Raw genomic sequence first — 14345 nt, forward strand, 5'->3', positions numbered from 1 at the left:
TTCTTACAAAGTCTAATAATGAAATTTTGGTATTGTAATTTATCTATTGATTCATATTATTAGTATCATTATTGCAGTTAATAAAATAGTAGTTTTAATATCATCTTGATTTTATGATTTTGTTTTATATGTTTTACATTTCCCTCTTTATCTGAATATTCTTTCATGTTGATCCTGACTCCCCAGTCTGAAAGACGCCTTCCAGCCTCACCTGTTTAGTTTTTTTTTTTAAAAAGGAATCCTTGAGTCTGAAATACTACTAAATCTATATTATACACTAATGCAACTAAGAACATGTAAAGCTCAGGGCTGGATTAGAGTATGGTTTTGTGACAATTGAAGGTACTTAGTTCTACAATTGAACTTGCTAATTGGTTAGAATGATGCTTAGTTCGTATTTGATGTTAAACGTTCACCCTTTGAATGAAGATTCTTTTGTCCCAAATCCCAATCCCCCAATTCAGTTTGGAACTGATAACATAAGAATTTTCAGTGCTTTGCTTGCTCTTTCATGGTTGACACATGTTAACAAGCATCAGGCTTTTTTTTTCTTAAGTTACTCCCATTCTTATTTCTCTATCTCTCTCTCATGCATAAAAAAAAATCATTTTTCCCGTTTGCCGGTCTCTAAATTTCATCAGTTTCTTCAGCTGTTGAACATTTTAAAAGTTGCTATATTTTTCTATCTTGGTGTGGTCCTTCAATTTATTGTTTCCCCATTCAAGTTGGTTTGTCTTAAGAAAAAAATTTAATAGTTGAAATTATCAATTTTCTCTGGAAGGATGCTATATGCATTGATTCCAATCAAATTTGTTTTTTTGTTTGTTTTGTTGTTAGTCTTTATATTAAATTGCTTATTTTAAGGTTACAACTAAAAAAGAAAAATGAAGGATTGAAAGTTTTAAAATTTTTGCATTTATAAGGAGATTGAGGGTTGTCAAATAGCTATTCAAAGTTATTGCATGTGAGTGTTTCAGCAAATTTTGCTCATATTTTGTTCGAAAATTTCTGAAAGTTGGTGCTGGCCCTAGCATTGCTGGGAAATAGTTGCTTCTACACTCATAACTTGCTACTTTGTAGCGTTGTTACGTATTAACCTTCCAATATCATGTTGGAGCAGAGAATGGACTTGTAGTTGTAGACATTACTTTAAAGCATTTATATTAGTGACAGTAACAGTGTTATGTTATCTCATAAAGTAAATGCTTATTATATATCCATTCATACTTTTATAACATGCAAAAACTAATTCCTGGCTATAATCGGCATCCTTAGGACATACAAACTACGATTGTACTCCTTACCCCTCTATTATGCAGTTCAAAGTTGAAAATTACTATAAAATTTAATTTCAGTTGAAATATCTCTCAACTTGCTTCCGATAACTCTGGACGAGTTAGAATTCATAAAATAAATAAGTTAATAATGACGATTTGAGATACAAAATTAGAAAATTGAAATATTGTCTGAAAATTACAAAACAAATCCGTTATTCAATTCCCACCATTGATTACATACTGTTATTTAGTTTGTTTTACCCTCAATTCTTTTGACGGACGAGGGAATAGGATGAAATACATAAAACAACCATATGAACGGTGAAATTATATGAATGACATCTTTCTCACATAACAATTTCTTAAGAGCACAAAGATTGTTTATTTATTGAAACAAAGTTTCTTTTTTGCAACTCATGTGTATTAACTTTTCTTGCTTGACGTTATTTTAATTTATTTTACTATCTATGGATATGAATAAGTTTACTTTCTACCTTCATATTGTAAAGTACTGAAACTACTAATAATACTTATTGTTCAACAAATGTTCAACAGAACATTGACTGTATTGCCATTGTGTACACTCATTTACTATTGTTTGCATTTTTTTTGTCAATTCTATGTATTGTTTCCAGATTACATTAAGTTATAAATTAATTTAACATATCTTGAACTACTCGAAACAGGAATGGAAGAAAATAGAGATAATGTGTCTATTGAAGAAAGAACTTCTGACAGAAATTTGTGTCGTCCTACTAGTTATGCACAGATGTCACTGCAGAGAAAGGAATTATTTTTATCCCAGCTAACAGAAAAAAGGGCTGAATCGAAAAGACAAAAACTCCTTCATCAATCAAATAGTACTGCCGCTCTTACAATCAGCACTTCTTCGTTATCTCCTCAACAAGGTGACCTAACCATATTGTTATCTTCCTTTTGTGAAATGTGTCGTCTGAATATCTATAGCTATAGTTACACGCTTCAGCTCACCTACTCTTACTACAATTATTTTCCTCATTTTGTAGTTGAAGCTTCCGAAGGTACAAACCTACTAGTTACTTCAACTAGAGGAGAACATGTAGTTAATTGCTTATCTACCTTCGAAGTAGGTGAGTTCAGAAATAGTGCTTAAACTATTTAGACTATATTGATTTTTAATAATTGGCTAGCTGTTTTTAAATATTGTTATTCCTCATACTAAGATCAACATCGATTGCATCTCATGCTGCAACTAAATTAAATTCAAGATGTACTGCAAATAGAGGTATGCTTCTTTATATAACATATAATTGCTTTTTACCATGCACAAATATAAATAAGTTAGAAGTCAATCTACAAAATGATAATTTATTGCCAAAAGATTACTTACTTTTAAAGAAAGTTCCAAATTGCAAATTTTGTGCAGAAAAAGGTTTCAATATGAATCACCAGGTTTTTGTTGTGATAATGGATCAATTAGACTAATTTCTCATAACATGCCTACTGAGTTGCGAAATTTGTTCTTGGGTCACTCCAAAGAATCTCAACATTTTCGCTCTTATAGTAGAGCCTACAATAATATGTTTGCATTCACTTCACTTGGAGTACATTATGATAGAGAATTAGCAAAAAGAAATTGTACCATCTATACATTTAAAGTCCAAGGAAAAATGTATCACTTCATTGATGATTTGATACCGTCAGGAGGAAAAGGAAAAAAATAACAATTAAATTTCTATGATAACGAAAATGAGCTAACAAATCGAATGACATTAACAGATAATCTTAATGAGGTGATTGTTACAAAGCTCATGGATATACTTAAAAGTTAATCTTTATTCTACTTTTCTAAGATCGTTAACAGTTGTTCCAAATTTATCTGAATTTTATATTGCTCTATACTCAAGTTCCAATTTAGACCAAAGAACACATAACTTACCAACTGCATCCGAAATTCGGGCAATTTGGATTGAAGATTAATTAAATGATAAAATTTTCACACCACATATTCGAATTTACACTCATAGTAACAGAAGTCAATTGGTAAATTACTATTATGGATGCTATGACCCATTGCAGTATCCACTGTTGTTTCCTTATGGTCAAAATAGCTGGCATTGTGGTATTAAAAAAATCAAAAAGACGTACAATTATTCCAAAACACAAATTTATTGTGAATATGAGCAGCTACCAAGTATAATGAACATAACTTCTATTGATCGAGTCCTTCACATGGAATCTATAGTTTTATCAAAAGGCTTGAGAAAAAGAGAGTTTGTTTCTTGTCGTGAATATTATTGTGATAAAATTCAAATAAGAGATCAAGAACCAAATGAAACTTTACATTGTAGAAGGGTATTTCAACAATACATAGTTGACCAATATATAAAACTTGAGACACAAAGATTAGATTTTGTTTCATTTAATCAAGATCTATTTAGAGTTGAAGCCTTTCAAGGAATCATTGATTTATTGAGACAAGGAGAAAGAGATGCTTCCAATATTGGGAGACAAAAATTCCTTCCTGGTAGTTTCATTGGAGGCCCATTAGATATGCGTCGAAGATATATGGATGTCATTGCTTTGGTACAATAGTTTGGAAAACTCAACATATTTTTGACGATGACTTGTAATCCTTCTTGGCCTGAATTACAAGAACATTTAGAGCCAATGGAAGAAGTTCAAAATAGACCTGATTTAGTCAGTAGAGTATTCAGAGCAAAAGTAGAAGAACTTAAAACAGATATACAAAAAAAAAAAAGATATTTGGAAAGGTTGCAGCTTTTATGTATACAATTGAGTTTCAAAAACGGGGTCTTCCACATGCCCATTTTCTCATTATACTTATGGATGCATATAAGTTGCTAACACCACAAGCATATGATAAAATTGTATGTGCTAAATTACCTGATCCCCATATTGATCATCATTTGTACAAACTTGTGACCAAGCACATGATTCATGGTCCTTGTGGCAATTTAAATCCTTCAAATTCTTGCATGCAAAAAGAAGGAAAATATAAGTTTAAATATCCAAAAGAACTTACTGAACAAACAACCAAAGGAAAGAATTCGTATCCCGTTTACAAAAGACCAAAAATAATCACACAAGTCAAAGTTAGAGGACACAACATTGATAATTCTTGGGTTGTTCTATACAATCCGTTTTTACTCAACAAATTCAGTTGTTATATTAATGTTGAAATATGTTCTGACATTAAGGTTGTCAAATACATTTACAAATATATTTGCAAAGGACATGATAAAATTGCATTTTGTGTACATAATAATGATACTAATGTAGAAATAGATGAAATCAAAGAATACCAATCTGCTAGATGGGTTTCTCCACCAGAGGCTGCATGGCGTCTGATTGCTTTTTCGATAAGTGAAATGACTCCAACTGTTTGCCAGTTGCAATTGCATCTTGATGGAAAACAATTTGTTTCGTTCATAAATAACCAAACTGTGGATCAAATAATAAACAATCAAATGATAAGGAAAACGATGTTAACAAAATTTTTCTTTATGAACAAAATCAATAGTGATGCTATAAATCTCAATTTACTATATAAAGAGTTTTCCCAACAGTTTGTATGGTCATCATCATACAAAATGTGGTCGCGTCGAAAATAACCCCTTACTATTGGACGTATTGTGACATGTCATCCAACCGAAGGAGAAAGATATTATCTTAGGTTGCTTCTAATGAACGTAAGAAGACCAAAATCATACGAAGATCTTCGTACAATGGATGGAAGATGCTACACTACATTTAGGAAAGATGCAGAAAAAAAAGCTTATTACATTCTGATAACAACTTAATTGAGTGTATGTCTGAAGCTGTAAGCTATCAAATGCCTTATAGTTTAAGAAGACTATTTGCAACATTATTAGTTTATTGTAATCCTGGTAACCCAAAAGATCTTTGGAAAAAATATGAAGACTCTATGTCGAAAGATTTTAAAACAATTTCAAATGTTAGAAAATACGATATCCAGCAGTTAGTTTTAAATCATATCAATGAAGTTCTACTTTCAATAGGACGTAACATAAATGAATTCAAAGATATATTTGGAAATGTTAGTTCTTCTAGAACAACTAATGAGGCGAAAGAAATATATTTTGAAAGAAATATAATAGTGTCTGAAGAAGATATACTTCTACAAACCAAATTAAATGTTGAACAAAAAAGGGCATATAACATAATTCTGGAAAGAGTATATTCTAATAAATCAGGAGTTTTTTTCATTGATGGTCCTGGTGGAACTGGAAAACATTTATTTATCGAGCTTTGTTGGCTACTGTAAGAACAAAAGGATGCATATCTTTGGCAATTGCAAGTTCTGGTGTGGCAGCTTCAATACTTTCGGGAGGATGAACAACTCAATAACTCATTAACGTTTCAAAATTTCTGCTGACATCGATGAGAATTTCACTTGCAATATTAGTAAACAAAGTTCATTAGCGACTCTAATTCGAGAGTCAAAGTTAATTGTTTGGGATGAGGTCTCAATGGCAAAAAAAAAAAAAAACAATTGAAGCTCTTGATACACTTTTAAAAGTTCTTATGAATACAAAAACACTCTTTGGTGGAAAAGTAGTAGTTTTTGGGGGAGTCTTTAGACAAACACTTCCTGTTGTTTGTAGTGAAAAAAAATGAAATAGAATCTTTGAATCTTTTGTTTAATATTACTTATCCTGATCTTCATACATTCTATTCTAATCCATCTTTTATAACTTCCCGTATTATTTTGACAATAAAAAATAATATTTTGATGAAATAAATGACATGCTTATACATCGATTTCCCGATGATGCTACAGTGTATACAACTATTGATGAAACAATCGAACCAAATGATCAATGCCAATTTGAAGATTTTTGCGTACCTTACATTCTGCTAACTTGCCACCTTATAGATTAACTTTGAAAAAAATTGTCCAGTTATAATATTAAGAAACTTAAATCCTACTGAAAGTTTATGCAATGGTGCACAATTGATATGTCATGATTTTAAATCACATGTTATCAATGCTACTATTTTCAGTGGTGATTTTAAAAATAAACATGTTTTTATTTCAAAGATATCATTACTAGCATCACACGATGAGAAGCTACTAGTTCCCTTCAAAAGAACACAATTTCTGATAAGGTTATGTTTTGCTATGGTAATAAACAAAGCTCAAGGTTAAACATTAGATTTTGTTGGAATATATTTGCGTGAACCTGTTTTTTCACATGGACAACTTTATGTTGCTTTATCTCGAGAAAAATGTTCAGATAACGTAAAAATATTAATACGTTCGCCTACGGCAGAGGACACATATGATCATTCTACATATAACGTAATTTATGATGAAATCATTCGAAAAGCATTCTCATGATACTTTTAAATGCAAGAAATCTAACAAGTAAGGACCCTCATGCTACACATTATGAAATTTTGGATTCATTTACTTTATCTGTTTTTAGAGCTAACTAAGAGTTAGCTCGTAATCATATTAGTTCTACATTTTAAGTTTAAAATTTCACAGTTCAATTTAGATTCTTCCTGGCCAATTAGTTAAATTTTAAATGTTTAATTTTCACTAGCCTATATCCTAACATTGCAGGAACAACTTATTCAATCAAGGGTAAGTATTTATATAGTTCTAGCTGAAGGAAATGACAGAGATGGCCTACCTCTTAAGGCTTCAAACCTTTTTATTTGAGATGATACAAGTGCAAATAAATGATGATGAGGTAAACAAAAATTCTAGTCATAATGTTATATCGATTAATGCTCTTAACTTTGTTGAATGTACTTTCGGTGAATTTTTCTTGCTTATCTTCTCTCTTTGTTTGATATTTAACTTCTCACATTACCGTACTCACTTGTGTTTGCTAGAATAACTTCTGTTTTGCATTTTTATTGATACAATAACTTTTGTTCTATTTGGCTGCTATTGTTTGACACCTCATTTTGAGGTTGACTCTCTACTGTATTTTGGCCTTTTGCTGTTTCCTTTTCTGCAGCCGCAACTATTCGTATTCAATCCATTCTAGGAAAGAGGCCAATTACTCATCAATTAAGAGTCATGATAACAAATCTTATATAAGTTGGAGGCTCAAATCTTCAAACTTTATGAAAGATATGTTTCAAATGTATGTCATTTCATCCCATTGGTTGTTCTGTTAAGCTCATTTACTATTCTCTAAAGTTTTGTAGCCTAATTTGTAGGTTAATGTAAGCTACTTGAAATAGGAATGGACAAAAATAAAAATACTGTCATTGTTCAAGAAAGAACTGTGTGATTGTTCAAGAAAGAACTGCTGACAGAAATTTGCATCGTCATACTAGATATGCACAAATGTCACCGGAGAAAAAGCAATTATGTTTGTCCAACGTAAGAGACCGCAACAACCTTTTTGGAATTTTATCCTCAACATACAATGTTATTGGCATTGGAATGGATGAGTCCTCCATCCAGATATATAATCCCCGAATTGGCGAGGTTGAGCTATTCAGACATTTATTTCATTTTGTAATTTTTGGAATATTACTAATTCAGTATTTTGTTTAAATTCGTTGACATCAAGTACAATCCCTTTGTGTAGGTAAAGACAAAGCTCAAAGGACATCATAAAAGAATAATTGCGCTTCCTTTTTGAATTCTGTCAACGTGCTTATATCTGCAGAAGCAGATTCTCAGGTAAATTAGTTTGATATAGATGTATTTCGACATATACCTTACTTAAAAGAAAAATATAACTCTTCTGTTTTGGACGAAATTCTCCAGTATTTGGTGTGGTATGAGATTCATATGAAATGTACTCTCTTCTACTGTATGAAAGAAACTCAGATGAGAATGTTTTCAGTCGTCTGCTTCTTTAGTTTAGTAGGAATTTCATGCTATTGCATGGAACAATTGTATGGTCTTATACTGCTCTATGCTAGGTCGAAAGGTATTGCTACTCTTTTCTTTTCTGCTGAACGTCATCGAGAATTTTCCCCTCTTTCGGTCTGCCCAGAAGATTATCAATACAGGCTAAACAACCATCCCTGCTTACATTTTCAGAAAATCTTAATACTGATTGTTAAGCTTCACTAATAGATATGGTTCTCCTATAAGGAGCATGTTTGCCTTGTGTTTCTTGCTCTGCCAACTCATGTAATTTAATGTTCACACTTAGCGTACAAGATATAACTTAAATCTCATAAATTCAATAAGCAAATCATATTAGTCAGTTGATGTAATTCAATGTTTCTGAATCATTTTTATATTTCTCAGTAATTATTTTTTATACGCATGACTTCGATATATATGATGTTTGCACTTATTAGTTCCTTCTTGCATCGTCTTTTCAACTCTTTCAGATTCAGTAAGTACAATTTGATATGTCTACCTCAGTTTTCTACTTTTTTGGATATAGTTTCTTCCTAAGATTTCTACATGCATGATACTAACTACTTCTTCATTTGCCCAATGCATTAGTTTCTTTGATGAATTTAATGTTTATAGCCATTAATAGTGAAAAAACTTAGACAGTCTTACAAAAATCTAAGATATCAAGAATGTCTATGCCTTAAATTTTTAAGTGAATTCTGCATCCAAGTTGTTTGGTAATATGCCTTAGTTAACTCATTTAAAGTTTTTTGTTGCCATTTTTATTTTTAGGCTACAACAACATTATTTGTGTTAGGACTGAAGGCACATTTGGGACATATCTTGGTGGTTTTGGTTCTACCGTTCAAGATGTGAGCCACTATGTTATCAATTACCGTCTTCCATAAATCATGCAAGGTATTAGTATTAATTCTTTTCTTATGAGTATCCTTTTTTGCTTTCTTTAGGTCAACTACATAATTTTGAGTATCATATATTCATTTGTATTCGGTTATCATGTATTGACATTTTGTTTGTTGTTTCACTTTTTCTTCGAATAGACAAAGTGCACGAAAATTGGCCCGAACATTACAACTATAAATAAAATGACTGTATGGAAGATTCAATGGACGATAATTTTCAACATATCAAAAAATTCTATTGTCTTAACCTGGTTCTATTCAGCAACATTGTTGATTCCTTTTTTGGGTTCTTTTAATAATATAATACACTGATAAAATTTGAGGGTATTATTATAAAAAATTACTGATGAATAGAAGACTTTCATCAGCCTTTTTGTGTTTAGTTGCTCTTTTATGATGTGGTTATTTTGTCTTTCTACTCTTTCTGTAGGAATGGAATGTTACATGTGAATTACAACTTTCAACTTTTTTGGCGTAACAGTTTATAGGGTATGTATATCTGCCAAATTTCTTTAGCTAAGAGGTCTCTCATACCGAGAGAAGGCCTTCGCCAACTTGTTGGCAGACCAAGATTATGAGCGTCTTGTTGGTGAAGGATTGGAATGAAAAAGAGAGGCCTAATGTGAGTATCCTTTATTGGTAAGATAAGGACTACTCCGTAATCACAATCCGGTGCAAGGATAGACCAAATCTTCTCTTTGATACAATTTTTACATTGCCAGATATGCAATATGTCGTTTTCCATGGCAATGTAGATGCTAAAGTACCAATAGCGCACCAGGTACCACAATTTTCTATTTATTTTGAAATCTCTTTCATGGTTTATTCTTCTGAACATTTGTGAACTAATATTACAAACTTTGTTCTCATTGAAGGAGTACTGCATAAGACATATAGATGTTTCCTAGTAAAATCAGACGCAAAACGAAAAAAAGTGATTCAATGTCTTAAAGCAGCAATTGAAAAAAGGGTATCTGAGGTTAGCACTAATGATTAACTTAATTTCTAAATTTTTTTAGATCCATTGTTTGACATATATTGAGAGTTATGAGGGGCATCTCCTTCGACCAATTATTTGTCATGGTCCATTCCTCTTTTTAAAATTGATTAATTAACAACCCACAAAAAGCACATTGCACGTTAGTAGCATGTTCAAAGAAGTGAAATTAAGACAAAAACTTCCCCTTTTTTAACTTTTAAGTAAGATAGACTCTTTCATGTTTCCTTCATATGTCAAATTTAGAATTCTCCTATATTTAACTGAATTTATTTGTAACTACTATGTTTTGGTCCAAATATGAATACTACATACTCTAATATATGTCACCCCGTTTACTGATTTTCTCATTTCTTCAATAATTAATCATCTTATTCTGATGTGGTTGCTTCTATTACTTTGCACTTCTTAGTAAGTTTTATTTAATTTTTTTTGTTCACTGGTTAGTGTATTGGCAGATGTTCAACATGCATGCATCTATATAGTTGATTGTTTCTTTTTTTCCTTGAATATTTTATTTTAGTTCTAAGTTTGTTATGTTGAGTTTTTATCTATTCTCGCATTTTAATACATCTTACTGTTAATGAAATTCTGGTCATATTAGTATTTTTGCTACTTATTTGAGTAGTTTGTTTTTACATGCATAATATTGATGACTACATTAGATTTGCACTCTGATGCCAAATTTATATAAGGCCTATTTATATATAGAGAGAGATAGATAGATGGATAGATATTACCCTTATATTTAGAAAGGACACTAAAAGTACATGTGTCTTCTTAAAAATTGATGAGGTTTTGGTAGGCAATGAAATTGTGCCAAAAAAGAGACAAAATCATTACATTTGGTAGTGATTTTGTCTCTTTTTTGGCACAATTTAATTGCCTACCAAAACCCCATCAATTTTTAAGAAGACACGTGTACTTTTAGTGTCCTTTCTAAACAAGGGTAAGGTAATATATATTTATTACTCATAGAGCACAAATTTAATAGGCTTCCATTGAAGAAAAACTTTTGCTCCCTTTCTCAGGTATTTTTTTCCCCTTTTCATGTTTTCCCTCTTCCCATTTTCAATTTTTCTTGCAAATTTGCTTCTCACCAACACAAAAAATCAAAATAGGACAAAATTACAGTTATTATTTTCACTTAAAATTCCAATTTTATTACTCAACAGACAGATTTTGGGGTATTTATTACATTTTCTAATGTTTCAGTAACTTAGAGATAATTATGTTCTTGCATCTTCCAATTTTCATTCCAAATATTCATATTCTGTTTTCATTACATTTTCTGACTTTTAGTATGTCGAGGACAATTATGTTGTTGCATGTTCCTAATTTAATCACCCCTGTTCATAAAAACACAAAAAAGAAAGAACTTTGACTCAATAGTCATGCTATCCTGCAGATACTACTGTTCGGTTAAATATATTTCGTACAAACATAGTACTAAGATTTAACATCGATCAAATAGAATTAGCAACACGAGATTGGATTTGCAAAGTTCAAATTGTCGAAATCGGACGCCCGCGAGAAAGTGCTGACAAGAAATGTACATTCCAAAATTTGATTTTGGAAGACGAAGAGGTCAGCTCATTATTATATTTTATCTTATGAATATTCTTCTTTTTCTTTTTACCTCATGTGAACATTTTTCTTTGGTTTTTGTACAAAAAGCAATAAGGAATGGTTTCAAAAGTAATACAAGTTGTACCATATGTGGACCCGCTTCATTAAATAAATAATTGTACCTACTAAATGTAATACTACTTTTATTTATTTGTCCTTCTCTTTCAACAGTTGTACTTGAACTGTTCTTCTTCTTTTTCTCTTATTCCCAAATCCTAATGTTGCTTGAATTTCTTTTGTACTTTTTACTTCTACTGTAGCAATTCTTTGATTTCAGGTGTGTTGGATACTCTTGCATGTGTTTTCCTTTTTATTATAATTTTTTGGGTTCTGCTTTGGAATTTCTTTGCATCCGAATAAGACCTAATCTCAGCTTTCTATAACTCTTACTTTCAGGAATGCCAGACTAAGGCAGTTATGTATGCCGATGAAATTGAGCAGTATGCAGATAAGCTTAAACTCATCAATACCTACCTCATCTCTACTACAAAAGTCAAAGTCTCGCCAACTTCATACGGCAAGCCAATACATAAATTTTACTGAATTCTTGACAAAGAAACAGTAATTGAACATATCAAACCATCTAATGAACTTGAGAAACCACTTCCACCACCAACCAAGCTGAATATCACAACCTTTGACCGCATTCCTCATATGATGGTTGATTCTACTGCTGAAATTGGTATATCGATCCTAATAGCTACTATCAAGATAAAATATACATGTTTACTGATACACACACTTACAACATTTCATTATGTATTATATAACCAGATATACTGGCAATCGTTCTTCGTTATGGTCCTCAAAAATACGCAGATCACAGTCATCATAAGTGTCGAGAAATTACCCTCTGTGATAATCAGTAAGTATAAGATTTCACCTTCTATTTTCCATTTTCTGAAAATATTTTGAATGAGTAAAGACTTTTTTGATTTGTTTGATCGGATCATCAGATATGGTCTGGGCGTTATCATAGTACTTAATCTTCTCTACTTACGTTTTGAGGAAAAATCAGTTTCTCCTCACTCTATGGGAGGATTTCGGAGAAATAGAAGGAAATGAAATTGCAGCTAAAATGGCAACAGAGGCAAATCTGATTGTAATCCTCGAAAGGAGTATAAAAATCTCTACTTATCAAGGTACACATGCGCTGAACTTTTTACCAACATAATTTTAGATAATAACAAAACATTAAACAAGATATGTGTTATACAGGGTTGTCACTACAGACTAGGTTCGATTCCACAGTATGTGTGGATCCTAATTACCCACAGGCAGTAGAATTGATCAACTGGTACTCACATTTCATCATTATTCTCTAGCTTTAATTTGCATGTAAAGAACCTACTAAACATATTATCTGTTGTAACAATAGGGCAAAAGAAAACAAAAAGAATGTTGTTAAGTTGTGCGTTAGAGAAAACCTCAACAAGCTCATCTGTCCCTCCCAAGATAGTGACTCTTGCTGGCCAACAAGTTATCTCTATTGCAGAAATGTCATTAGCAGCTTCTGTAAGTCATACTTGAAGCTGGTCATTTGAGAGTATGCTTATTACTTTTCTCATTAGCTAGCTTTGGCTAAATAATAAAAACAAATTATATTTACTCATGAGTAATTTAACACGTATTATGTATATGATATTTTCCGACATATGGGACTGTTCTATGTTGAGGCAGAAATATCAGATGAATTCCAAGATTTTTGTGTACTTGAATGCTCAGGATGCAAACAGAAGAAGCGCACAAAGGATAAAAAGGCTTTTGAATGTCCAAAATGCAATCGCAAAACAACATTAGTGCCTTGGTACTATACTTTTGACTTGTAAATTATAGTTTGTACAAAATATTGCGTATATTATACACAAATTTTAAACTTGCCATGATTGCAGGTGTATCTTTCAAATTGATCTTATTGATGGTACTGCTACAACCATAACATCTATCTCTGCTGAATTGGGAGAAAAATTACTTTCCATGACAGTGGAAGACATATTTGACATAACTTGCGCTAAGGTGATCTCTCATTACCACTGGCTACTTATACACATGTATTGTCACAATACCATATATCTTGAGCAAAAAACAGTTTAGCATATATGCTTAGTTCTAAAGTGTTTGTTGTAACTCTTTACATTTACAACGGCAATCATTGTCTCCTAATCATGTCCATCAGATGTTGTCAAACAAACTATTTCAAATTCAGCTAAGGAAGTCATCTTGGGGCAGCTCAAATAGTACGCATGCAACTTTGTCCATTTTTTCCTACATGGAAAAGGAACATACTCCACAGAGAACTACTGATAGGAATTCTAAAAACATAAGGCCTTTGGAAATAAGTGAGGTGGAGGTGATGGCAACAACTACTACAACTGGTTCTTCAAATGCGACGACGCCGAAATTTGAACCACCCACACCAACCAAAATTGTGTAAAAGGTCGGTCTACATCTGACTTTCACACCAAACTATAAGTCACAATGATTAACAATTCCAAATATTTAGAAGTATTTCAAAAAGTTATGGTAAAAAAAACTAACACAGTTTTAAAAACTAAAAGTGGAATCATTGAGGTATTCGAAGAATATCGTTCATAATGTGATCAGTAAGTTGTGCAAGTCTTTTGAAATCCACGAAGTATACTACTGCAAGAATTTACAACCCACTACATTTT

General features: G+C 31.7%; 1 pseudogene; it reads left to right on the plus strand.

Moving 5' to 3' along the window:
• Positions 1-1965: 1965 nt before the first annotated feature.
• LOC125813625 (replication protein A 70 kDa DNA-binding subunit B-like) lies at positions 1966-14107 on the plus strand (annotated as a pseudogene).
• The last annotated feature ends 238 nt before the right edge of the window (positions 14108-14345 follow it).

This window comes from Solanum verrucosum, unplaced genomic scaffold (assembly GCF_900185275.1).
Source record: "Solanum verrucosum unplaced genomic scaffold, falcon-dt-bn FXZP01000235.1, whole genome shotgun sequence".
NCBI lineage: Eukaryota > Viridiplantae > Streptophyta > Magnoliopsida > Solanales > Solanaceae > Solanum > Solanum verrucosum.